The following is a 27,637-nucleotide window of genomic DNA, read 5'->3' as shown; positions in this document are numbered from 1 at the left end:
CCACGAGCACACGCTTGGAGAAACTGCAGCCCAGGAGGCCCCAGCTGACCATCAAACAAACAGGCGTCAGCAGGGAAAAGTGAGCTGGGCCCTTTTACGGGGCCTGGTGGCCAGAAAGTGGACGCTTGCCTTGCCAATGGAAGAGTTTCAGCTGAAGGCTCCCTGGAATTGCTCTCTTGAGGTTCATGCTCCAAACGCGATTTTCTTGGGGATCCCTTCTTCACATGCTATCACCAGGGAGGCTCTCCAGAAAATAAAATCTGGCCATTTCATTCCTCTCCTTAAAAACAATCAGGCATTCCCTACGATGGCTGGAAAAAAGACCCAGAGCCTTCGGCTGATACCCAGAGCTCTTCCGCTGGCCTTGCAGCTCCATCTCACAGCTCAGCCGCCTCCCCTCCCTGCCCCCGTGGCGTGGTCCCTCGTGCTTATTTCCAGTTTTACCTTCATCTCAGGGCTCTGCTCCTTGAGTCTAATGTGGGAGACCACAAGGCTTCATTAGTCAGAAATTGCAACCACTTTGGGTGTTTCAAACAGTGGGAATTTAACACAGGGAATTGTTACAAAGGTGGTGTGAGTGCAGGGAGAAGAGATGGGAACATGAAAAGGGCTGGAGAGCCAAATGGAAGGAAGAGACTACTCAGAAGCCGGAGCATGCCGGCATCCCTGCGCTAGGACGTGCAAGTCTGCGCCTGCTACTGAGCTGCTGGAGACAGAGTGAAAGACAGCCCTGAATGAGCCAATGGGGCCCCGACCAGGCCTGGACCTGCCAAGGAAGCTGCCCCTCCTGCCCAGCCCACTGAGGCCACGGTCACCTCGCACTCACGGCCAGCCACCTCCACGCTCTCGGAGGCATGAGCCCCCAGCTTCTCTCTGCTTGTGCTCTCCAGCCAGTGCCTCCTACGGGCAGAACCCAAGAGGAACCCTGTTGGCAGGGTCCTGGGAGACGCAGCCTGTGAACTCCCGGCTCCGGCGCCCAGGCAGGGGTGCCTTCTGCTTGGGAAGGCCTCCCAAGAGGGCATCTGGCAGAACCGTGCTGTGGGCATCACGTATCGCTTTGCAGCCTCCTTATCAAAGCAGCAGTGAAGGTTTGAATAAGCTAATCAGTTGCCAAGCAACTCACTTTCATTTCAGGACCCTTCTCATCGCCAGTGGTGGAATTTTTAAATTTCTCCAGCGGCAGGGTAGTGGCAGGTTTTAAGGAACTATCCATACACTGACAATGCTCAGAAATGTCCTTTCTTAAAAGAGAGGCCGACTTTCATTACCTTCGACAGAGGCCTCTAGGAAGTGGAGTGAAGGGAGCATGCCTCCTTACTGAACCTCAGCTACCTGCAAGGGACATCGGATGCCACCGTCCATTTTGTAGGGTCTTACTTCCGTGTTTTGACAATGAAGAAAACGTGGTACCTTAGGTCAGGCCATGGGCTCCTCCTTCTTCTTTGTTCGCTTGCTGTTTTTCTGTTGAGTATTAATCACATTGCACATTTGGATTTGTTCCTTGTGAAAATATGTTCAAAGTCATCCGGTGGATCATAGGTTTTGGACGGGGCCGTTCAGCTGCTATTTGGCCTTTGAGTGAGAAGAGTGGGAGTTGCTCCTGTACTTGGGGAATTTGAAACATATGTACACAGATTTAAATGTACGTTTTTCTTATCTATGTCCTACCTGGACAGACTGAAGCCCATCGGTTATGCTGTTACTTTTAGAGCTGTTCCCAGCACTTCCCATCAGTTCCCTTCATTATCACGAAGGCTCTGTGTTGGGGTTTCAGATTCCCCCCTTGTCCTCTTTGCCCCATTTTACAGTTGAAGGCACGGGGATCAGGGGGTTCAGAAACCTGCAAAGTCACACGAGGCAGGAGTGGAGCCAGGTGCGCTGGCGCCGAGGCCCGAGGCCTTCGTGGCGGCCCTCACGTCGCACGCACACGCGTGTGCCCGGCACGCACGTCGTGCTAACGGTCTCGGCGGGATGGAGAACTCTAAGGTCCTGCTAACCTCCGAGCGTCATAGTACTGCGGTTTTATCTGGAGTTATTTTCTCCTCACTGTGATCCCCTCCACAGTCCCACGTACAATTACCTCCCAGCAAGTGTCCAGGAACCAGAGGCCGGAGCCCGGAGCCAGCAGTGCCTGGGCCGAGCCGCCTGTGCCGCAGCGCAGCGGGAAACGGCGTCGGCTCCGGGAGCTCGTTCTGAAGACAGGGTGGTGGACGCAGGGGCATGCCGGGCTCTGTGGTCGCTTAGGAACTGGGTGCTTTGACCTGGTATTCTGGAACAGAAACGAGATCGGATCACTCTCCTCAGTAGCCACCGATTTAGCTAAAAGCAATCCCACCTTCAACACCAGCCTGTCACCCACCTGCAGTGGGTTTTGCTTTATTTATTAACTATAACATTTTGAAAGTTAGAGTTCAAAGATAGGCTCAAGCCAAGTTTCCTTTCATTCTCGTATTTGTTGGGTTAACCTGGATTTAGGAAATCCTTTTGTTAAGTGTATTGGGACCCTCCACCCACAATCCTGATCTTTCTACCCATTGCCACCTATTTCTACCCCCATGTTCTCTTGTGTCTTAGGCAGTTTTCTTCGTGCTATGTTGTTTCAGTAGGTTAAAATCACCAGTGCCCATGAGAGGGTAAAATGCAATAGCCAAACAGTTGGACCCTGAGAGGGAAATCACTGGTGTATGAAGAAGAGGCCCATGGTCAGGGTGGATCAGGGCACATGCTGAGTTCAAGGTCAAAATTCAAAGCCTCTGCTCTCGGCCTTGGGCCCCCTACAGCTTGAACCCATACGCTAGTCTTGAACCCATACGCTAGTTGACCGAGGCGCCTGTATAAAGCACTGAACACTCGCTCCTTGACCTGGAAATCCAGCTCTCACAGTTCTGGAGCCCCAAAGCCAGAAGTCCAGTGTGGAGGGCTGTGCTTCGTCTTGGGAGAAGCTGCTCCTGGCCTCCTCCAGGCTTCTGGTGGGGCCGGCAGCCCACGACACCCCCCCAGCTCGGGGTCACCTCTCCGTCTCACTTACAGGGTCCAATATTCCTCTGCTCATAAAGGACGCGAATGGTTCTGGGTTCAGGGCCCGCCCGGACCCAGTCTGACCTCGTGTGAGCTACCATCCTCAAAGATCCTGTTTCCAAGACCCCAGATGTGAACTCATCTTCCTGTGGGCACAGTTCATCCAGCAACACTTTTGAAATGCAGAAGCCTCAACGCTGTTTTGAAAAGCAACAGGCATTCGAGAAGCGCCTCTGGCAGGAAGAGAAGGGGTGCTGAGAAGCAGGTGGGGAACAGATAATTACGAGCACACCTTCCCTCTCTCCCACTTAGACTCCAGGGTTTGCTGCCTCTAAATTACCTTCTGCTAAACACGGGAATCTGTGAAATATGAAATACTTGAAAGTGGGTTATTAAAATGCATTAGCTCTTCCCCACTGACGTTTCACTGGTCTCACGGCCTCTCTTGCACACTGAGAATGGCCTCGTGTGGCAGGACCCAGCCCCACCGTGTCCCCCTCGTCCCCACACCTTCCCCGCGGCACCCAGCACCCTCGGGGGTCCCTTGGCACCCTCCTCCCTGCTTTTCACCTCCTGCAGAGAGAGCTGGCACTTAGGGGAGGCTGCGCCCTCGTGTGTGGGTCAGGAAGTCCGCCCGCTCCAGGGGCGGCTGCGCGGGGCGCACCTTGCTGTGCACTAAACCATAGCCTGAAGTCCACCTTTCTCACTAATAAGGGGAGTTTTACGTTTTTCATCTCCTGGGTTCTATGAGTTTACGTCAGTTGGTCCCTTCGTCCGAGACGTTTACCTACTGACTTCCAAAATGTCAGCTTCGAGTACTAGTCACATATATGCACTCCTTTAATTCCTATAAAAATCCCGCCAGTAACAAATGGGGAAAGGACGCTTTAAGGAATTAAGAAAAGTCTTGCCGGAGTTAACTAATCAGCGGCACAGCTGGCAGCCACCCCGCACGGCTTGGCCCCAAGTTCACGTCACCTGCCGCTCGGTCTGGCCTGGGAGAGCTGCCTTTGCCCACACCCACCTCTTCAGTTATGTTTCTTGATGAACTCTTCCAGTGCCTGCGCAGATGCTTTAACAGAGATGCCTCCGTGTGACCGAACTCTGGATACTGGGTTTCAGCCCGTGCGGCTTCCGTTGCACCGCTGGGCAGGGGTCTAAAATTAGGGCCCCTCTCTAAGTTCCCCTCCAATTCTTTCATCCTGGGGCCAGCCTCAGGTCCGAGCTGTGGCCAGCCTAGAACCTTAGATTCTTCCTCTGCACGGCGCAGGACACGTTTGTCCCGCAGCGCCTCTTAGACCGTGGGGAGCAGCAGAGTCGTTCCGAGGGGCGCTTTGAAGAGCCGTCTGGGCTTGCCAAGTCGGCGGCTGCACCAGGTCTCTAATTTACAGACACCCTGGAAAAAAATAAGATAAAGACACCTTGGGCTTACTTAGTAGAAAATGCTCTGTTAATCATAGCAAGCAACTTCCACAATTGTTTCTACTGATTCCCTTGAAATTAAAATGGAATTTGAGCAACATTTCCAATCCCCTCGGAACCCTGCCTTGTTGAGGGCAGGTAAGATTACCGCTGCACGTTTTGTGAGAACGGGGCAGAGGGAAGGTTCTGGAAAAACGCCCCTGCGTAGATGCAAGGACCAGCCCTGGCCTTGGTTGAGTGAGTTCGGACACTGTGCCCCTCACTGTGATGGATAGTGCCCTCAGAGGTCACCGATCTCTCTTTAGGAAAAACAACCTGCAGCTTGTAAGAAACCCACCAGGGAGAGCGGTCCAGTCCTGCCTGCTGAGACCCTATCAGCCACGTGGAACTACTTCTGGTTGCTCAAACTCCAAGGCCCTGAAATATTTAAAAATCCCCAGCCACATGCAGCCACGCGCTGGCCACAGATCCACCAAATCCCCCTGGCAGGGTCTGGAATCGCCGACTCAGGGTCGGAATTTGCAGGCCAGGAGGAGCAGCCCTTCCCCGGCTCTAGGGCAGCCCCGCCAGGCGCTGCGTCTCCCCTGTCTTGTGTGGAAGCCCCCGCCCGCGGTCCAGCCACTGGGGTAACCGTTTCACACGCGTTCCCCGGCCGAGGATGACAGAGCCCGTGAGGAGTGGGGGCGAGCAGGCCCCACGGCCGGTGCCTGGGCAGAGCAGCCGGGGTCTGGTTCAGAGGGGTGGTCGTGCCTCCTCCCTGCCCGAGCAGGAGGCGTCTGAGCCAGAGAGGGCCGCTGCCCTGGGCGGTCCTCCCCTGGGGGCCGCACCCAGTCCCCACGCAGCCTGCCCGCGGTTGTGAGTGTGTATGTAGGGGGGCAATGTGCGTTTTGATCCCATCCAGGCCCGCTCGGCTGCCTCCGGTGTCCGGGCCGCAGGCCTCAAACCGACTAACAAACCGAACCCTTGACGGGCGGGCACTTGCAGCGGAGGTGCCCTCCTCTCCCGCTTCCTGCTCTGGCCTTGGGCCGCCCCGCACTGAGTTTGGAGTTGCCGCGATTGCTTCCTCTCTTCCCCAAACTCACCGTGCCATTAGGTGCTAATAATTGCTTTTTTCTGTTCATGGATTCTTCTATTCTGAGGTATCTTGCACACAACTGCCAGGATGAATTATTAAAAGCAAGTCACAGGCCAGTCACGCCCCTGATGGAGCCGCAAACCAAGCCTCTCCAGTGGCCCCCAGGCCTGTGGTCTGAAGAGACTGAGGCCCTATGGTGGTGACTCAGTCCTCGCGAAGGACCAGGCGACAGCCAAGGCCCAGCTTCCCCAGCACCGACCCCACGGAGGCGAAGGCGCCGCTTCTCCCCGCCCCCCGCGCTCTGCTGGGCGTCGGGCCCGCGACCCCGTGAGGTGAAGAGGCCCAAAGACCCTCCCACGTCGGGAGAGAAACGGCCGGTCAGGCCCAGGCTTGAGGGGCAGCAGCGCCCGGCTCGCTTGACCCGCCCCACGAACCACTACGCACGTTTACCCACATACTTCTTCTCTTTTCTAGGAAACATAGGCCTATTTCCATCTGAAATATCCAGAACTTTCTCCTCATGTTAGAGTTAACAAACATCTGCAAATGCAAGACATTAATTTTGCCTTCTCGATTGATTCAAAGGAGCGATGATGCAAAGTCAAAGCATCTTGCTTGAGGGGGTTTGTGTGAATGAATTTTTTATTTAAAATTAGATGATTGAACCAGCTCTGCCCCAACCAGTCTCAATACCCCTGATAAGAAGAACCACTGTAACAGCTCTCTGGGCTTGTAAAGCGTTTTGTGGTTTATAGGAGGTTTCACATGCATCAGCTCCATATTTTCCTCTAGAAAAACATGATTCTTCTGATTATTTCCATTCAACAGAGGTTTAAAAGGAAAATGGAGGCTTCAGCAAGGCAAATGCTTTGGCCAGTGTGGCAGCGCCGTTTGTGGGAGGAAGACAAGAAGACAGATGCTCTGACTTTCCACTGTTGTCACTTGGACCCCACTAGATTACTCATTTTGTTTTGTTTTACTTGCTTTGCTCCTTTTTTATCTAACATAATGGATCCTATTTTCCTCCATCTCATCTTTCATTGAAGACAGAATTATTTAGTAGAAGGTATTGGGTTTTTGGAAAACCAGGATTACAATCCCACTCTTGCTAGCTATAATCTATGTGACATTGGGTAAACTATTTAAATTCACTGAGCTTAGATGTTTTCATTGGTAAAAGAGAAACATTAAAATCTGCATGCCAGAACAGAGTTAAATTTGAAATAAATCCATGAAACTACATAACCTAGTGAGGCCTAAGTTATACCGTGGACTAGTTAACTGGATGCGTATAAAATGTGCTCTCATCCAATACAGCAAATGCTCCAGAGCGATGCAGCATGTTGGGGGGTGTACTACACTCCTGTGTTTTGTGCATGATTTCTCTGTGTGCCCACAATGCTCCAATAAAGAAAAACAAATGAAAGAATAAAAGAAGTAACAATCTGCACGCGAGGATTGCGTGAGGATTACCGAGTACCATGTGTCTGCCTTCACTTGCAGGGCGGCTCTCACAAATCTCCCACACCGGCCTAAGCCACAGGGACTGCTCTTGGTGTGGAGGCCGGAGCCCCATCGGGGCAGCTCAGGGACAGCTCCCGGCGCAGCTCCCCGCCACACTTCTCGAGCTGTTGTGAGTTCTGTCAACAGCTGGCCTCGATCCAGGCACTCCCGGCACGGCAGCTCCCGGCCTTGGACCTGCAGTCACGCTCTTCCTGTGTGCTCAGCCACCCGAGGGTCCCCCGCTTTAGGGGCCTTGGCCACACTGGGTCAGCTACAGCCTCGTCGAGGGCTGACGGGTCCAACCCACAGGGCCATGGGTAGGCCTTGAGCAAGGCCCAGTGGGGGACAGGATGCAGTCCCAAAAGTGGACATGTGTGTGAGGCATGTGCACCGCTCGTGTCGGGCAAGGCCACCAAGAGTGGACATGTGTGGCAAGGCTGTCAAGAATGGGCATGAGCGGCAAGGCCGCCAGGAGTGGACACATGTGTCAAGGTCATTGAAAGTGGACATGTGGGGCAAGGCCGTCAGGAGTGGACATGTGTGTCAAGGTCATCGAGAGTGGACATGTGTGGCCAGGCTGTCAAGGATGGACATGTGTGGAAGGAAGAGATGTGATGTGGGGGCATTTTCGGGACTTGAGGTTGTCCTGCATGATGTTGCAGGGACAGTTACCGGACACTGTATGTCCTCCAATGGCCCACTGGGTGGCCTGTGGGAGAGTGTGGGCTACGATGTGGACCATTGACCATGAGGTGCAGTGGTGCTCAGAGATGTATTCACCAAGTGCAATGAATGTCTCATGATGATGGAGGAGGTTGTTGTTATGGAGGGAGGAGTGGGGTGAGGGGGGGTGATGGGTATATGGGGACCTCATTTTTTTAAATGTAGCATTAAAAAATAAATAAAGACCAAAAAAAGGACAAAAGAAAAAGAATGGGCATGTGGTAAAACACATGCACTGCTCGTACTGGGCAAGGCCACTGGGAGTGGACACGTGTGGCAAGGCTGTCAGGAGTGGACACGTGTGGCAAGGCTATCAAGAGTGGACTCATGTGGCAAGGCCGTCAAGAGTGGACACATGTGGTGAGGCCGTCAAGAATGGACATATGGTAACACACACGCGATGCTTGTGCTGGGCAAGGCCACCAGGAGTGGACACATGTGGCAAGGCCATCAGGAGTGACGGCCGGTGCCCCTGACTGGCCTGGAAGTCGCCATTGATCCACGTGCTCCTACCTCAGGCTCCTGCCTTCCTTGTGGTGGATGCATGGGGCACCCGGCGCCTCGGATGCCCACCTCCCCCGTGTGGTGGGCACACACCTAAGTCTCACTGCTTGAGTCCTCTGCTCATCTGGTTAGAAGTCAAGTCTGAACGGCGCTGAAACTACCACTGTTGTGTCGTCTGATTCAGTGAGTCTCCCCCAAGCAGCAGCCCCAGTGTCTGGAAGGCTAGAGTTACTCCGGAGTAGATGCTCCTGTTGTCAGCAGAAGTGGGTCAGGAGCTGCACACGGGTGGGATGAGTCTGCGTGTGCATCGGGCCTCGCCACTCGCCCAGCAGGCTCTTATGTTTTCCTCCTCTGTGTTCTTCCCTGCCTGGACAGGGGAAGGGATCCGGGAAAGCCACATGGATGGGAGAGCACTGGGCCAGACACTGGGAGATGAGACGGTGTTTTCTGTGTGGTGCAAGTGGCAAGTGTGGAGGTGCCCCGCAGCCCCCCGCATCCCCATCCTCGCTTCCTACGGCCTGCATCATGTGGCAGGTGGCCAGACCTGACTTGCAGTGCTCCCATTTGTAAGCTGATTCTAATAACATCTACCAAGAGTCTGGGTGAACTTGAACTCTCTGTGGGAGTCCTTGGACCTATGCCGGGCACACTGTAAGTTTCAGGCCTGAAGGATCGTGGCTTGCTCAGGGAATGCTGGGGAAGGGGCGCAGGCAGCACCCCGGCATTTTAAATGAAGCCTCAGCTAACCGGCTGGGGAACCCCGCCGCTCCCTGGCCGATTCCGTCAGTGACGGTCAGAGACAGCGCTCCCGCTGGGCCTCCTTGTTTCAGCGCCCGCCTGGCCTTGCAGCACTGGCCCTGCTTGGTCGCAGAGGCCTTTGTGTCTGTCCCCCGGTTCCCTGCAGCAGCAGGATGGCAGCTCTCGCTGTGCCCACGGGTCAGAGGTCAGCGTGCGGCCTTCCTGCTTCAGATCAGGGAAGCCCCATTCCCAGCGGAGTGGACAATGCACAGCTGTTTCCAAATGCGTGTGTCCCAGCGCCACTGCAGAGCCCCAAGCCCAGTGCAGGTGAGGGCCACCTGCCGCAGAAACGGTCTGGGACCACGGGCAGTGTCCCTGGAGGGCTCCCGAGGAAGAGGACGCCCAGCCACGGCCACGGCCATGGCTGCAGTGTCTGCAGGACCCAGCCCAGTTCCCTGTGCTGCATGGCCAGCTGCGTGCAGATGCCCACACTGCCTGCTGCTCGTGCTGACCGCTGCCCACTGCCCGCACTGCCCACACTGCCCACAATGCTCAGAATGCCCACACTGCCCACTGCCCACACTGCCCATTGCCGCACTGCCCGCACTGCTCACTGCTCACTGCCCACTGCCCACAATGCCCACTGCCTGCACAGCCTGCACTGCCCACAATGCTCGCAATGCCCACACTGCCCACTGCCCTCTACCTGCTGCCTGCACTGCCCACAATGCCCACACTGCCCACACTGCCCATTGCTGCACAGCCTGTACTGCCCACACTGCCCAAGATGCCCGCTGCCCACACTGCCCACACTGCCCACTGCCCACACTGCCCACTGCCCGCTGCCTACTGCCTGCACTGCCCTCACTGCCCACACTGCCCACACTGCCCATTGCCTCACAGCCTGTACTGCCCACACTGCCCACACTGCTCACTGCCCACTCTGCCCACTGCCCACTGCCTGCACTGCCCGCACTGCCTGCACTGCCCGCTGTCCACTTCCGGTGTGCGAGGCTTGGTCTGGAGCAGGGAGGGGCCCCCTGAGCAGCTGCGCACACTCACGTGCTCCACGAGGCTGACGGCCGCCGTCCTCTCAGGGGCTGGCATTGCGTGCCCTTGGCCTGCGCCTGGCCCTCTGCGAGCTGTTCGGCCAGTCGGTCCCGGAGCCCTGCTTTCCACAGGCCCAGGAAGCTTGACACACTAAAGGGGCAAAGTGCCGGGCACCTGGGTGCCCTCCCCACCAGGCACCGGAGAAGGCAATGTCCAAAGACCCTTCCTGCCTGAGGAAGCCTGAGCGGCCCGCGCGGGGCTGCCCCGTGGTGCCAGGCCGGGCTCTCATGTCGCCCCTGCAGAGGGGCTCGGAGGGCCCAGAGGGCGCTGGGCTGCAACCCCCGGCCTTTCCTTAGGAAGGCGCTGGCCTCCTGCATCCAGCCGTGGCCTGCATGGCGCTGCCCTGCTGCAGGAGCCCCTGCGGGGAGCCCCAGGCCCGGACGGGGAGGCAGAGGGAGTGGGAGAGGTGGGAGCCTGCTGGGAGCCCGGCCCTCGCCCCGAGGAGGCGCCCGGCGCCTGGATAGCCAGCTCCGCCCCCTTAGAACTGGCCCTGGGTGGGATGGTGACCTCCTGGTCTCACCTGCCTCCAGGTGAAATGGCCATGATGACACATCTGCCCCCGTTTAACCTTCCAGGAGTCCTGGTGGTAACGTGCGTTTTGGGGGAAGTGCTGAAACCTTGGGGAGCTTCCCCGTTTAAGGCCTCTCTGTCTCCTCGCAGGGTGCCCTGAGCTGAGAGCCTAACGGAGTCAGAGGACATGCCAGAGCACGGGGCTCATGTGCAAGCTGAGGGGCGCCTCCCTGGACGCGGGGAGCCTCCCTGGCTGAGGGGCGCCTCCCTGGACGCAGGGAGCCTCCCTGGCTGAGGGGTGCCTCCCTGGCTGAGGGGAGCCTCCCTGGACGCGGGGAGCCTCGAGAGGGCAGGTGGGCAAACAGAGGGGAGTGAGGACTCCCTGGAGGCCAGAGAGCACGGGCCGTTCAGTGAGGGCAGCGTGTGTAGAGCAGAGCAGAGCACGTGTAAATGAGAAAGAGAGAGGGAGGACAGGGAGGACAGGGAGAGGGAGAGGAAGAGGGAGGGAGAGGAAGAGAGGGAGAGGGAGAGGAAGAGGGAGGGAGAGGAAGAGAGGGAGAGGGAGAGGAAGAGGGAGGGAGGCGGTGGTGCAGGAGAAAGTGGCAAGGTAGTGACACGTCCATGCCGCCTTGTGGGTGGTACTTCACAGTTCACGGAGTACTGCGCCCCATTCAGGCCTCACCCCAGCTGCTCGGGGGGCACCGGAGGACACTGAGGCCTGGAGGACGTGTTACTCCTGGTGTTGACGCGGGAGAGAAGCTGCGTGGAAGGACGAGGCATGGCCAAGGTCCTGGGCTGAGCAGGGCGCATGGAGCCCGCAGGCCTGCCGCGGCTGGTGGTGTCACGCTCTGCAGCCGGGGGCCGGGCGGCGGCTCTCCACGCGCCCTGGTGGCGTCAGGCTCTGCAGCCGGGGCCGGGCGGTGGCCCTCCACCCAGCAGGCGCCCGTCTCTGTAGACCCTGAACTCCCACCCGTCTTGGCATCTCTCGGCTCTCACCCACACTCAAGCTCCAGGATTTGGTCCTTCCAGCACTGCTGGGACCCTTTCTTTTTAGTCAAACATTGAGAGAAGTTGGAGAGTTTTAATTTTTGCCCCTTTGTCTGGACTCATGCTCGTCGTACCAATAACATAAGAGGGAAACGAATGAAAAAATTCTCTATATTCCAATTGACTTTCATATATAACAAGTTTTGCAATATTTCCTTCCATCCTTTCCGCACAATTTTTCCACAAAGTTGAAATCCTAGTATGTACATAATTTTGACCTTGCTTTTTTCATTACTACTAAATAATAAACAATTTTACTTGTTGCTACGGTACTTCCTCAATGTTCATTTTAGTAGCTACATAATTTTATACATGAAAAGTGCCATAAATTATTGAACCCCTTATTTTTTGGTTATTTGGTTTAATTCCCATTTTTTGCTAAAACGTTCATGCAAATGTATATAATAACTTATCCTCTTCCTACCCTGTCTTTGCTGCTTTAGGTAATGTTTTGATCGACTTTGGAAGGTAAGTTCCTATTTTCACTGCTCATGGTTTCCTTAAGACAGTCCACAGACATTCCAAAGCCTCTGCTCTCCTATTTCTACCCATCTAGTCAAACATGCCAATTCTGGGCTCCCTTTTATGGAGTTTTGTGCACTTCAGCTTTTCTCCTTTTCCAATTTCTTCATGAGCTGAATCTGAGCTTCTTGCATCCCGCCCTACTAAAAGCAAGGAGTAGCAAAGCCAGGCCCCCAAAGCTTGTCTTTCTATTCCAGTGCGGTAGACTCGCCCGAGGTTGAGGCTTTCTTCTCTCTTCCTCCCTCTCGCTGCTCCCCCTCATGCCATAATCCCACCCACCCCCTCCCTTTCATCAGGGCTTGGACTGAGTATTTCCTTCTGGTTTCCCCTTTACCAGAGCCCCGGACTAAGAGCCTGCGGAGGTGGCCCGGCCGCAGCACGGAGCCCCGAGCCCAGCGAGAGCGAGGCTGGCTGCAGAACCCCGGTGAGGCAGCGAGCCGCCCCAGCCCCCAGGTGCCTCCCGCTTCTTAAAGACCCCTTGCACACATTGAGGGCGATATCCTCACCTTTAGGCTCATTTAATTTTTCTATCAATAAAAATATTCACTTTTCAAGGTCCTGGCTCTGTTATTTTCTTATTGGGTTCTAGATATTTATAAGCTGCCTCAATTTGCTTTTCAAAAAGAATGGAAAAAATGAATGCATTTCTTCACATAGATAAAAATGTTAAAAGATTTTGAAATACATAAAACTTTAACAAGCAAACATGGGGAAATAGCTTCAGGACCTTAGAATAGGCAATGGATTTTTGGATTTCACACCAAAAGCACAAGCAACACAAGAAATAGTAGATAAATGGGACTTAATCAAAATTTAAAACTTGTGTGCATCAAAGGATATTAACAAGAAAGTAAAGAGTCTACCTTCAGAATGAGAGAAAATATTTGGAAACCATATATCTGATAAGGGTTTAATATCCAAAATATATAAAGTACAACAACACAATTTTTTAAAAAATAGACCAAAAATTTGATTAGACATTTCTCCAGAGATGGTATTCAAATGGCCAATATAGGTAAAGATGTTCAACATCTTTTGGCATTAGCAAAGTACAAATTGAAATAGCGATGAAATACCACTTCGCACCCACTAGGGTGGACATTACTTAGAAAACTGAAAATTGCAAGTGTTGTGGGGCAACAAGCACCTCCACCCCTTGTGGTTTCAGTGTAAAGTGGTGCCGTTCCTGTGGGAAACAGCTTGGTGGTTCCTCAGCAGATTCAACAGCCTCAGCAATTCCAGACCTAGGGGTAGACTCAGAAGAACAGAAGCAGGGCCTTGGCTGGGCATCTGCACACTGATGTCCATCACAGCATTCTTCACAATCGCCAAGAGATGGAAGCAACCCACGTGCCCATCAACAGCCGAGTGGACGTTATCAAAATGTGGTGTACCCTGCCGGTACATGTTGCAACACGGATGAATCTAGACAACGCCATGTGGAGTGGAAGAAGCCAGTCATAAAAGGAAAAACATCATATGATTTATCTTATATGAAATGCTCAGGAAAAGCAAATCCATAGAGATGAAAAGCAGAGGAGCGGTTGCCAGGGTTGGCAGGAGCTGAAAACCGGGAGTTATTGCTAAGTGAGTATGAGCTTTGGTTTAATTTGATGAAAACAGTTTGGAAATACGGTGACAAGTTCTACAGTATTGTCAATGTACTTATGCTCAAGAATTGTCCACTTACACTGATTTTTATGTTATGTGTATTTTGCCACAATTAAAAATAAACTTTCAAGAAAAGATAATAGAAAGACATTCCCTTTTGGGTAACGCTGATAAAATCGATCCCTGAAACTCAGCGGAACCGAAGGCCCTGCTGATTTTTGACTCAGCATACTAAGATCTTGGCTGGGAGAGGCTGGTTTGAAGTCTCATTTTGATGTTCACTTCCTAGAGGATGGGCTCCCTGGTAGGCAATGGCACTCAAGACCTGGGATCAACTGCAGAAGAGCCTTCCGGAAGTCCGATTCCACATAGAATTCAGCTAAGCTGCAGCAAAGTTCCTGCCTTCTGATTGAAGAGGAGGGATTTCTTCTTTACAGCAGGGGCAGAGGTTGGTCAGCCATTCATCAAACCTGCTTCCACAGTGCAGCCGGACAGTGCTTCTCACTCTCCTCGAAGTTAGGTATGGCCTTGGACTCTGGCCCACGAGTGTGACAGCGGTGAACGCCCCTTCCATCCTGGCTGTGAAAGCCCACCACCTCTCACTTCCTATAGACTTTCTTTTTCTCCAGCTTGATACCAGACTCTTATTTCCAATTATTTTGGAAAACATGTACTGAAGATGGAAGAGCCACAGCATGGAAGAAAACTGAGTCCCAGAATCAAAACTTCAAAGAAAGCCATATGTTAATGAGGAGCACAAATGTTAGAATTTAAGAGAGCAAAAAATAACCTTCTTCCATGTTGTGGTCTCTATGCATTTTTCATTTTTGTTACAAGTAGAGTTACTCTGATAAAATACATCAATATAATAACTTAAATGAATCTTTATGAATTCTAGGTCACTTATTGTCATTGTAGTTTGAATCCAGCCATTCGTGTGGAAAGCTGTGTGAATGCCTTCCAGAATCTGAAAGGCATGATTTGGGTCACTTATTTCTGGTTCAGCTAAAGATTCCATTTTCTTCCACCTGCGAAGGATCCCATAAGCACTATTGTGTAGAGAGAGGGGCCCGCTAGGGTTTTCAATGCCCTTCCATCATCACAGTGTCCCTTTATATAGCACACATTGAAAATAAAAGACACTTCAATAAAACGACAGGAAGTTTCCTTGAATGCAGGAAATCAATGAGAATAGACTTCGGTCTGCCATTGGTGAGCAGATAAAAGCTTGCCAGAGTCAGAACAATGCATTTAATTGAATTATTGCATTCAGCAGGCATCCTATTTTCCTTGAGCATTTCACTGTTTCTTCCTGGCAAGTTCAGCCAAAGTGCTTTTCTTTTTTAAGCAAGAATTTGTCTTGTGAAATGTGTGTTTCTAACTTGACATAGCACGACTCTTCCTTTCGTTCATCACGTATGAATGTGGCAGTCTATTTTCTTTGGAATCACTTCTGCTTTGGCTGGTGGTGTGCGTGCAAGCACATGCATGTGTATCCATGACAAGGGCTTTTGTGACCATGCAGCTTTCTCCACGTGTGCAGAAAGCGGCTGCTGGGAGTGGAGCAGGCGAAGCTTTCTTCAGGCCTTTCGACCACCGAAAGACGCTGGACGGTGAGAGCCAGTGAGCTGGGGGGTTGAGCGGTTGGCTATCCTCGATGCATGTGTTTTTAAATTTACAGTCTAATAAAGCCCAGCTGACACCGAGCCTTCTTGTAAATCACGTTTATGAGATATGAGTCAGTGATGACACGGGCTTAAGCTGTTCCAGGGGAAGCAAAGCCTCTAAGGGAGCCGCAGCGGGGCCCTGGCAGGCGCGGCCGAGCGCCCTAGCCTGTGGGGTGGCCCTTCCCCGCTCAGAGTGAGTTCAAGGCGGCCCTCTGCTGTTGGGTGGAGCCAGAGACCAGGCTGGGCTGCCCCTGGAGCTGACCTCAAGGTCAAAGCAAGGACTTGGCTGTGAAGGTCACCTTGCGGTGATGGGAAGGCCAAAGTCCTACCAGCTCGAGGGCCTTTGTGGAGGTTTGGTTTTCCCTCTTTCTTCCCTTGAGGCTTTCGGAAGTTTTTCCTGAAAACAGTCCTGAATAATGGAGGAAGATGGCTTTTTTCCCTCCTTCTAAAGAAAATCTGTTTCTTTGAAACTTGCAAATGAAATTCAAAGATGTATTCCTGGATCTCCTTCAGCTCCTGCCGTGGTGTTTGTGCCCAGCAGGCTTCTCCTTCTACCCACCCATGGAGAAGCCTGGACTTGGGATGGCTCGTTAGACAACGACGGGAAATGCCTAAGTGGTCCCGAGGCAGAGGAAATAGAAAACCGCCCCATCTTCTCCAGATGAGCTGTGCATTTGCAGGGTGGAAAGATCGCCTGAGTCTCACCCTGAGGAAGCCAATGTACCCCACATAAATTGAAGCTTTTTATTACCATTTTACAAACTCTCACTTATCATCAGGAAATAGAAATAAGGTTGGCTTTCTTTTGGATCTGAAAATATAGCATGACAAACACAAAGCAGGCACACAACAATTGATGTTTTGTTCCACTAGGGTTTCTTAATTTAAGAATTACCTGTGCGTTGTAGTGTATTATAGCCTTAACTACAAAATACCCTTTGGCATCTTTAGTTGTGGTAACGTGTCACATTAACAGTGTGACCTGCGGCAGACACTGCGATTCAGGGGCCCACACATAGTGCCAATGAGCACGTGAGCCCTGAGGATTTTAACAAGGAAGATTATTTTTCCGGAAGGCTTTTGCCAATATTGTTTGCATGGTTTGGAAGACTCATTTAACGAATTCTTCTTCCAGAGGGATGAACTCAAGCAAACCCAGTTTATACAAAATGCAAGTAAAAATAGGGGTGTTTGAGAGAGAAAGGAGGAGAGAGGGAGGGAGTGTGGGAAGGAGGAAAGGAAGGGGAGGGATGGAGCCCAGCAGACAAGGGTGTCGGCAGCCTTGGAGCTCGGGTGCTTCACCTTCCAGGCACGGCAGTGGACGCAGCAGCAGAGCTGGAGCGGTCAGACGCCATCCCTGGGACTGACAAACTCTCCCGCTTTCTGCATCTGATTGTTCCATCAAAGCCATTAAGTGACTCCTACTCAGTTTTGACCATAAAGGTGTGAAAACAAAATTGACCAAGAGGCATTTCTACAAGGAGAGCAGATAGTGTGCTACGTATGTAAGATAAAAAAAATAACCGCTTCACATGAGCTAACGCTGAAAGGAAAGGAGATACTCAGCTGAACAAAGAAGACTAAATTGGGAGTTTCATTCTGTTTTCAAGTGTAAGGGACTGCCAAGAGAAAGAAAAAATTGACTCATTCTAGGCAGCTCCATTGGGTGGAAACTTCAGGGAGGAGATTTCAATGGAATAAAATTGCTTAAACAATAATCAGAGATGCAGTGGTCTATCTTCTAAATTCCTTCCTAGCAAGAGCCTCGCTGCTCCTGAGCTGGAAACTATAGAGGGATACACAGTGGAAAAGTCTGACCCGGTGGCTTCTAAATTCCTTTTCTGCTCCAACCTTCTGTGGTTTATTAAACCATTTTCCTTGCTAAGACAACTCTATTGAAATGGTGGAAAGGAGACAAGATTTAGCGGCAGATCTGTACTTTAGGCTGAGAATGCCCACTAGTAGATTTGCTGACATGTTGACTTTACAAATAGAAGCAAAAATAAGAGTTTCCTATCTGTACAGTCCCCACTTCCGATTGGGCTCATGTTTCTAAGCAGAATGCTAACTCTCCTGGGTATGGAAGCAAAGTCTTATTAAAAGAAGACTCACTAGCAGCTAAGCAGAAGGAACACAATATTCCATGACTTAACCATCTAAAGTGCCATATAGCTGACATATACATTATCACACTGAAATTTTGCAAAAACTACACATGGTTCTTACATCTGTTTACAAATGAGAAACCGAGTCCCAGTGAAATTGGAGCTTGTCTGTTGCTTTAGTTCCCTTGGTTGCTCAAGCAAATATCAGGCAATGGGTTGGCTTTACAATGGGACTCTATTAACTCAGCCTTTGAGGCCAAGAGAAGGTACAAATGAAGGTGCTGCTTTCCTCCCACTGACTGGCATTCTGGGCTGGCTGCTGGGACCCTCGGTCCTTCAATCTCCATCACATGGCAATGCACATGGTGACCTCTCCTGGCTTCTCCCTTCTCTCTGAATTCCTTGGAATTTTGCCTTCTTGCTTCCTGTGGTTTTCTCTCTCTCTGTCTGAGTCTCATTCTGCTTATAAAGGACTCCAGTAGTGGGATTAAGACCTATCCTGGGCCATGTCTTAACTGAGATAACCTCATCGAAATGTCCTACTTACAAGGGGTTCACACCATAGTAATGGATTGAGTTTAAGACCATGTTTTTCTGGGGTACACACGGCTCCCAACTATTCTGTTTCTATAGATATTTTGACATGACAAAAACTTTGGAATGGAGTGAAGGAGAATTCTGTATGTACTTCAATATTGTTATTTCAGCAAGTCCACTGAGTACCTTCTTTTGTGTCATATGCAGAGTAGGTCCTATAGAAACCCAGAAGCCTACAGATGATCTGACTAGAAGAAAATTTTTGGAAGAGCAAGACTAAAACAAGAATCTTTTGTGGGCATGAAAAAAAAAAAATCATCTTTATCCAGACAAATTTTGCCTGTGTAAAAACTATGTATTCAGGATTTTATTCATCAGTAAGTCATCTGTAATAAACTAACAATATAAAATTTTCTGTCACAGTTATCTTAATGTATTAAATATTAATATCTTTATATCAATTTATAAACAAAATAAATTTTCATATGAAAAATCTCATTAAGTTTTTTAAATGCTTGAAGGATTTAAAATATCAAAATATGAAATAGAGATAAATTTTATGAAAGATGTACAAACCTTGTGTAACAGTTTGACATAATTGATGAATTACAAAAAGAAATACTGGATTATGCTTGTAATCTGATCTGTACCTGGGGATGATTGAGTTATGATTAGGGTGTTGCAGCCCCTCCCCTTGGTGGGTGGGGACTCACAGATAAAAAGCATGGCAAAGGACAGAGTTGGGGATTTCTGATGTTAGAGTTTGATGCTGAAGACCTGGGAAGTCAGCACCCAGAGGAAAGAGAAGCCAGCCCCAGGAAGGGAGGAACCTTGAGCCCAGAGAAGAGCAAGCCCCAGGAACATAGGAACCCAGGAAGCCTGAGCCCTCACAGACGTTGGCAGCCATCTTGCTCCAAGTAGACTTTGGTGAAGGAAATAACTTACGCTTTACGGCCTGGTATTTGTAAGCTCCTACCCCAAATAAATACTGTTTAGAAAAACCAACCAATTTCTGGTATTTTGCATCAGCACCCCTTTGGCTGATTAATACACCTTGTAAACCAAAAACTATAAAACATTCTTGAGAGAAATTAAAGAAGACAAATAAAGGGAGAGATATGCCATGCACATACATTGAAAGACTTACTATTACTAAGCATGTTCACCCAAAATAGTTCATTCAAAATTGTTTATTTTTGGCCTTTTTTTTTCTTATACATGCATTTAAAATTAGCTTCTCTAGCTTCATAAAACATATTCCTGGGATTTCTTAGTTGTATTTGACTTATTATTTACTTGGGAAATGATTTTTTTCTTGAGATTTCTTACATAAATTTTGAAGTTCTCCACTGATTTAGATTTTCTTTGATGACTTTCCATAAGGTTATATATGCTTTTCCAAAGTCTTATTTACATATTTAATAAGATTCATTCCTAGATATTTTTTTTTCTTTTGGAATACTGTTATAAAATGCATAATTTTAAAATGAAAGTTTCTAGTTACATTTTGACGGTGTCTAGGAAAATTATTAAAATTTGTATATATCTAATGTAGCAAATTGCTAAACACTTAAAATTATAATAATTTATCTAGAATCTCTTGGGCTTTTAAAGGAAAATAATGACATCGACTGCAAAAAATGTGATGGTTTTCTTCCATCATTCCCAGTCCATGTGCATTTTATTAAATTTTCTTGGTTTATAGGACTAACGAGGACTGTACTGTCATACAGAAGCTAAAGAGAAGACACACACTTAAGTTTATACTTTCTAGTGGCCATATTAAAAAATAAAGAGAAGCAAGTGATAAGTTTAATAATTTATTTAGGCTATGTATCTAAACTACTATCATTTTGACATGTAGTCTGTATAAAATTAAACATGACATTTTATATTTTCTTTTTGTTTTGGTACTAATTGAAATCCTGTGTACATTTTATATTTCATAGCTCATCTCAATTTCAACTAGCCCAATTCAAGTGTCAATTATCAAATGTAGCTTGTGTCTACTATGTCAGACAGCTCAGGGATAAGATCTCCATTGTAATACTGGGCAGAAGAGGTATTATATGTCATTTCTCCTTTCATGATTGTAAAGACACTGAAAAAATTTAAAATGTGTCTATGTTTATGTCTTGTTCAAATTTTATTTTTGGTTAAAGAAGTTGCTTTAAATTTCAGTTTGAGATATTTTAAACCATGAATGAGTTTTAAATTTACCATATGTTCTGGTTTGAGTATAAAAACTCTAATTCCTCTCATAAAATGACTTGGGCAGATTTATTTACATGCCTCTTCTATGCATGAGTTTGACATGTATCATTTTGTTTATATGGGCATTCTAAATGTGTACTGCTATTTTGAGCTTGTTTCTTAATTCATATAAATATCTGTTTCAAATATCACATGTTGTTTTCTAAATTATTTTACAGAGAACCATGTTTAAATATCTATCCAGTTTTCTTACAAATAGAGAATATGGCAGAGTAAGGAGCTTGAGGGTCCAGTCCTCCCACCAAGGCAATTACGATACAAGCAGGAACTGTCTGAACAAACTATTCTGAAAGTCTTGAGGCCAGAAGAACACAGTGCAGTGACTGGGGAAGAGTGGAAGGGAGGGACTGGTGAACTAGAGTAGAGAACAGTGACCCCAACTCTCAAGTCAGGCCACTGTGGGGTCCTGTCCCTGGCTGGCTTGCTGGCTTGCTGTTCTACGAAGAACAGGGGCAGGCACAGTCAGTCAGTGGTCATGGCTTCGGATCAGGGACTTCAGATCACTGGGTCACGGCTCTGAGCTACTGTTTCAACCCACCCCCGACAATGGTGGCAGTAGCCACCGTTTCAGCCCCACCTTGGACAGGCACAGAGAGAGTGGAGATTTAAAGATGCAGTGCTTCCTCGGGGCTTCAGGGGACAGTTCGAAGGAGGGCTGCACTTGCTGGGCAGGCCTGGAAATTTCAGGTTAGGGGGCTCTCAAAGAGTCTTCTGGTGCCTTTCTGAACCCCTCCCCAGGGCACTTTGGACCAGTCTGCACTCCTTCATGAGTCCCTGGCCCTCTTTTATCTGGGAAATACTGACTTAGGAAAGTCCTGTCTGGCATGATCCTCCTCCCAGAATTTGTCTTCCAGGCAAAAACAGTTAGAGACAACAAAAGGAATGTAAAAATATAGACAGGCAACCAAAACTAACAGAACAGATCAGGATTCTCAGAGAAGGAGCAGAATAAAGGAAGATTTCTTCTGGAGGTGAAATGAGTGCACAAATGTTGCAGCCTTAAAAATTGCACCACATGGCAAGAATCAGAAGAAAAAGAACTGAAAAAAATTTGATCAAACATGGGCTATTCTGAAGGTCTAGAATAAAATGAACTAAACATAAAAGAAGACCTTTAACAAACCTAAATCCCTAGTCAAGAGAGAGAAATTGACCTTCAGAGTAACTCACCAAAATAATCAGATGCCTAGATATCAGCAAAAAAAACAACAAGATATGACCTGGTCAAGGGAACAAATTAAAACTTCAGAGGAGACAAAAAATTTGGAACAGCTTATCAAAGAAGTTGAAACAAATCTCCTATATCAAGTCAAGGAGATGAAGGAAAATATAGCTAAGGAAGTAAAGGATTTTAAGAAAACAGTGTGTGTGCATAAAATTTTTTTGAAAGTATAATTATAAAAATTTTTTAAATTATGGGAACAAAAGGCAGAATAAAAAGATTAAAATAAACTAGAGACATACTAGAGCAGATCTGAACAGGCAGAAAAGAGTAAGTGAATTAGAAGAGAGAACAACTGAAATCTTACAGAGAGAACAGATAGAGAAAAGAATAGAAAAAATGAGCAGTGTGTCAGGAATCTGACTGACTGCATGAAGTATACAAACATGAGTTATGGGTATCCTGGGAGGAGAATAAAAGGGAAAAGGGTCAGAAAGAATATTTGAGGAAATAATGAGGTGGTCAAAATTTCCTAACTCTTATGAAATACATAAATACACATGTCCAAGAAGTACAATATACTCCAAACAGACTAAGTCCTAATAGACGTAGTCTGAGACCCATACTAATCAGAATGCCAAATGCCAAAAATAAAGAGAATACTGAAAGCAGTAAGAGAAAAACAACTCATCACATGCAAGGGTACTAAGTAAGACTAATTGTCAATTTCTCATTAGAAACCAGAAGCAAGAAGGACTGGCATGATGTAATTAAGGTACTGAAAGAGAAAAACTATCAGCCAAAAAGTCTTTATCTGGTAAAACTGTCCATCACAAATGAGGGAGATTTTAAAATATTCACAGATTAACAGAAACTGAGAAAGTTTGTCAACAAGAGACCAGTCTTACAAGAAATACTAAAGAAGATCTACAGGTTAAAAGGAAAAGACAGGAAACAGTGGCTTGGATTAGTGTAAAGAAATGAAGATTATCAGTAGGAGTAATTAAAAAGTTAAAAAAATATATGACATAAAAACCAAAAGAAAAAATGGCTGAAATAAGTACTGCCTTTACTGCAATAACACTGAATGTTAATGTATTAAGCTCCCAAACCAAAAGACACAGAGATTTTCAGAAATGGATAAAAAAGTTCAGGAGATTCACCTGAGACCCAAAAAGACTAATAAGTTGAATTTGAAATGTTGGAAAAAGATAGTCAATTCAAATAATAATCAAAAAAGAGCTGGCATTGCTACACTCAAATTGGAAAAAATAGACTTTCAATGCAAAACAGTTATAAGAGACAAGGACACTATACTCTAATAAAAGGGGAAATCCACCAAGAAGAAATAATAATCACAAATATTTATGAATCTAACCCTGGTGACCCAAAATACATGAGACAAGCACTGTCAAAACTGAAAAGAGAAGTAGACATCTCTACAGTAATAGTTGAAGACTTCAATACAGCATTCTCATCGAAAGAAAGAACAATTAGACAAAGGATCAATAAGGAAAGAGAACTTTAATAATATGATAAATGAATGAGAACAGACATAAAGAGAGCACTGCATCCCAAAATAGCTGTATATACATTCTTCTCAAGTACACATGGATCTTTCTCCAGTATAGGTCATATGTTGCATCAAGAAAAAAAGCCTCAATTTTAAAAGATTGAAATTGTACAAAGCATATCTCTGATCAAAATGGAGTGAAGCTGGAAATCAATAACAGGAAGAAAACAGCAAATCTACACACATATTGAAGTTAAACAGCACACTCGAACAATCAGTGGATCGGAGAAGAAATTACAAGGGAAATCAGTAAATATCTCGAGATTAATGAAAATGAAAACATAACATATCAAAACTTATGGGATGCAGCAAAGGCAGTGCTGAGAAGGAAATTTATATCCCTAAATGCCTACACACTAAAAAGAAGAAAAAGCAAAAATTAAAGACCTAAGTGTACACATGGAGGAACTAGAAGAACAGCAAACTAATCCAAAAACAAGAAGATGGAAAGAAATAAGGATTAGCACAGAAATAAATGACATTGAGAACAACAACACAAAATCAATAGAGACAATCAACAAAACCAAAAGTTGGTTCTTTGAAATGATCAATAAATTTGACAAACCCAAGCTAGACTGATAAAGAAAAAGAAGAAAGATGCAAATAAACAAACTCAGAAATTAGAGGGGGTACATTACTACTGATCCCACAGAAATAAAAAAAGATCATGAGAAGAAATTAGGAGTGACCATATGCCATCAAATTAAACAACTTAGGCAAAATGGACAATTTTCTAGAAACACGCAGGTTATCTAACCTGATTTGAGAAGAAGTAGAAGACCTTAATAAACCAATCACAAGTAAAGAGATTGAATCAGTCATCAAAAATCTTCCAACAAAAAGAATCCCAGAACAAGATGTATTCACAGGAAGATGCTACCAATCATTCCAAGAAGAATTTATACCAACCCTCTTCAAACTCTTCCAAATAACTGAACAAGAATTAAGACTAATACATTACCCTAATACCAGAGTCAAATGAAAATACTGCAAGAGGGAACAGATGAAGCTTAAGCAATTGAGCACCCGCCTTCCACATGGGAGGTCCTGGGTTCGGTTTCTGGTGCCTCCTGAATTAAAAAAAAAAAAAAGCAAACAACAAGGAAAACAAATGATAAAATCAACTCCGGGAAGCCCATGTGGCTCAGTGGTTGAGTGCCAGCTTCCCATCTATGAGGTCCTGGGTTCAAACCCCAGGCCCTTATACCACACACACACACACAAAGATATTACAAGAAAAGAAAATTAAAGACCAATTTCTCTTGTAAATATAAATGAAAAAATCCTCATCAAAATATTTGCTAATTGAATCCAACAGCACATTAAAAGAATTATACATCATGATTAATTGGGTTTCACCTCAGGTATGAAAAGGTGGTTCAACAGAAGAACATTTATTCAGGTAAAAGGCCAAATTAACAAATGAAGAGGAAAAACCACAAAATTACCTCGATGGATGAAGAACAAGCATTTGACAATATCCAGCGTCTTTTCTTGTTAAATCACTTTGAAAAATAGGAATAGAAGGAAACATCCTTAGAATGATATAGGGCACATATGAAAAACCCTCAGCTGCCATGGTACTCAATGGTAAAAGACTTAAATCTTTCCCTCTAATGTCTGAACAAGACAAGGATGCCCACTGTCACCACTGGTATTCAGTATTGAACTAGAAGTTCTAGCCAGAGCAGTTAAGAAATTAAAAAAAAAAAAAAGAAAAAGAAAAAGAAAAGGCACCCAAATTGGAAAGAAAGAAGTAAAATTGCCACTATTTGCACATGGCAAGATCCCATATAGAGAAAGTTTTGAAAAATTTACAGTGAAGCTTCTAGAGCTAATAAATAAATTCAGCAAAGTGGCAGAATACAAGATAAACTCACAAATATGAGTAGTGCTTCTCTACACTTAGAGTGAACAATCTGAGGAGGAAATTAAGAAGGTAATTTCATTTACAATAGCAACAAAAGAATCAAATATCTAGGAATACATTTAACCAAGGATGAAAAGGACCTGTGTACAGAAAACTAAAAACATGGCTAAAATAATCAGAGAAGACTTGAATAGATGAAAGGAAATTTGTGTTCATGGATTTGACTAAACATCATTGAGAGATAAATTCTACCCAAATTGATTTCAGATTTAATGCAATCATAATCAAAATTCTAACAGCCCAACTTGTGGAAATGGAAAAGCCTATTATCAAATTTATTTGGAAGGGTAAGGGACCCTGAATAGTGAAAAACATCTTGAAAAACAAGGACAAAGTTGGTGGACTCACATTTCCTAATTTTAAAACATATTACAAAGCTACAGTGGTCAAAACAGTATGGTACTGCCTTAAAGAATGATAAAGTGATCAATGGAATCAAATTAAGAGTTCTGAAATATACCATCACATCTGCAGCCTACTGATTTTTGACAAGGCTGCCAAGTCCACATAATTGGGAATGAATATTCTCTTCAACAAATGGTGCTGGAAGGACTAGATATCCATATGCAAAAAATAAAAGACAACCCTTATCTCACACTATTTATAAAACTTAAATGGATTAAAGCCCTAAACATAAGAACAAGGTTTATAAAATTCCTAAAAGAAGAGGTCGGGAAGCATCTTGAAGATCTTATGGCAAGTAATGGTTTCTTCGGCTTTATACCCAAAGCACAATCAATGAAAGGAAAAACAGGTAAATGGAACCTCCTCAAAATTAAAAACTTTTGTTCATCAAAGGACTTTGTCAAGAGAGTGAAAAGACAACCTACTCAATGGGAGAAAACATTTTGAAACTGCCTATCAGATAAGGGTTTAAAATCCAGAATATATAAAAAAAATGATGCAACTCAACAATAAAAAAATAAAATCCCAATTTTTAAATGGCCAATGAATTTTTCTCCAAAGAAGAAATACAAATTGCTAAAAAGCACTTGAAAAGATGCTCAATATCACTATTGCTATTATAGAAATGCAAATCAAGGCGGCAGACTTGGCCCAGTGGTTAGGGCGTCCATCTATCACATGGGAGGTCTGTGGTTCAAACCCCGGGCCTCCTTGACCCACGTGGAGCTGGCCCATGTGCAGTGCTGATGTGCGCAAGGAGTGCCGTGCCATGCAGGGGTTTCCCCCACTTAGGGGAGCCCCGTGCACAAGGAGTGTGCTCCGTAAGGAGAGCCGCCCAGCACGAAAGAAAATGCAGCCCGCCCAGGCATGGTGCCGCACACATGGAGAACTGACACAACAAGATGACACAACAAAAAGAAACACAGATTCCCGTGCCACTGCCAACAACAGAAGTGAAACAAAGAAGACACAGCAAATAGACACAGAGAGCAGACAACCGGGGCGGGGGGGAAGGGGAGAGAAATAAATAAATCTTAAAAAAAAAAAAGAAATGTAAATCAAAACCACAATGAGATATTTCATATCCACTAGAATGGCCATTATTAAAAGGACAGAAAATTACAAATGTTGGAGAGGATGTGGGGAAAAAGGAACACTCATTTACTGCAGGTGGGAAGGTGAAAGGGTATGGGCACCGTGGCAGACAGTTCGTCTGTTCCTCATGAAGCTAAGTATAGAATTACCATACGGCCCGCCAATCCCACTACTAGGTATATGCCCAGAAGAACTGAAAGCAGGGACTCAAACAGATATGCGCACACTGATGTACTTAAGCAACATTATTCATGTTGCCGAAGAATGGAAGCAACCCACCTGCTTATCAACTGACGAATGGCTACACAAAATGTGGTATATTAACAGGTTTAAGAAGGCATGAAGTTCTGAGACAGGCAGCAACATGGATGAATCTTAGGACATTATGTGAGTGAAATAAGCCAGACACAAAAGGACAAATATTTTGTGGTCTCACCGTTATGAACTAATTATAATAAACAAAGTCATAGAATTAGAATCTAGAATATATATTAAGAGGAGATAGACAGGAGTTAGAGAATGGGGAGTGGATGCTTAAGTTGTACATGATTTCTGTTTAGGCTGATGGTAAAGGTTAGGAGATGGGTGGTGGTGATGGTGGCACATTTTCATGAGTGTAATCAACACCACTGGGCTCTATAGGTGAACATGGATAGAAGGGGAAACTTTAGGATGTATATATTACTTGATGGAAAATTAAAAGATCAAGCAGGACTACACAACACAGTGAGCCTAGTGCACCTGATGGGCTATATTAATAGCACAAGGCTAAGAATGTTCTTCCATGAATTGCGTAGCAAATGTACCTTAGTGATACAAGGTGTTAATAACAGGGTGCTATATGGGGAAAATACAACTAATGTAAGTAATGGGCAATTGATAGAACTATTTTTAATAATCTTTCATCAATTGTAACAGGATAATTACTGTTAAACACCAATGCAAGGTGTTGGAAGTAGGGTGAGGACGGGAATCCTGTATGTTATGGATGATCGTTCTGTTAAACTCACAACTTCTGTAATAAAAAAAATTCTGTGTGTGCATGTGAACAACTGGCCTCTCTGCTGACTGCGCTCCTGCGCTGTACGCCGCGCCCAAGCCCCAGA

The sequence above is a fragment of the Dasypus novemcinctus genome, chromosome 25 (genome assembly GCF_030445035.2).
Source record: "Dasypus novemcinctus isolate mDasNov1 chromosome 25, mDasNov1.1.hap2, whole genome shotgun sequence".
Taxonomy (NCBI): Eukaryota; Metazoa; Chordata; class Mammalia; order Cingulata; family Dasypodidae; genus Dasypus; species Dasypus novemcinctus.
Note: the sequence above shows the minus strand (reverse complement) of the source record.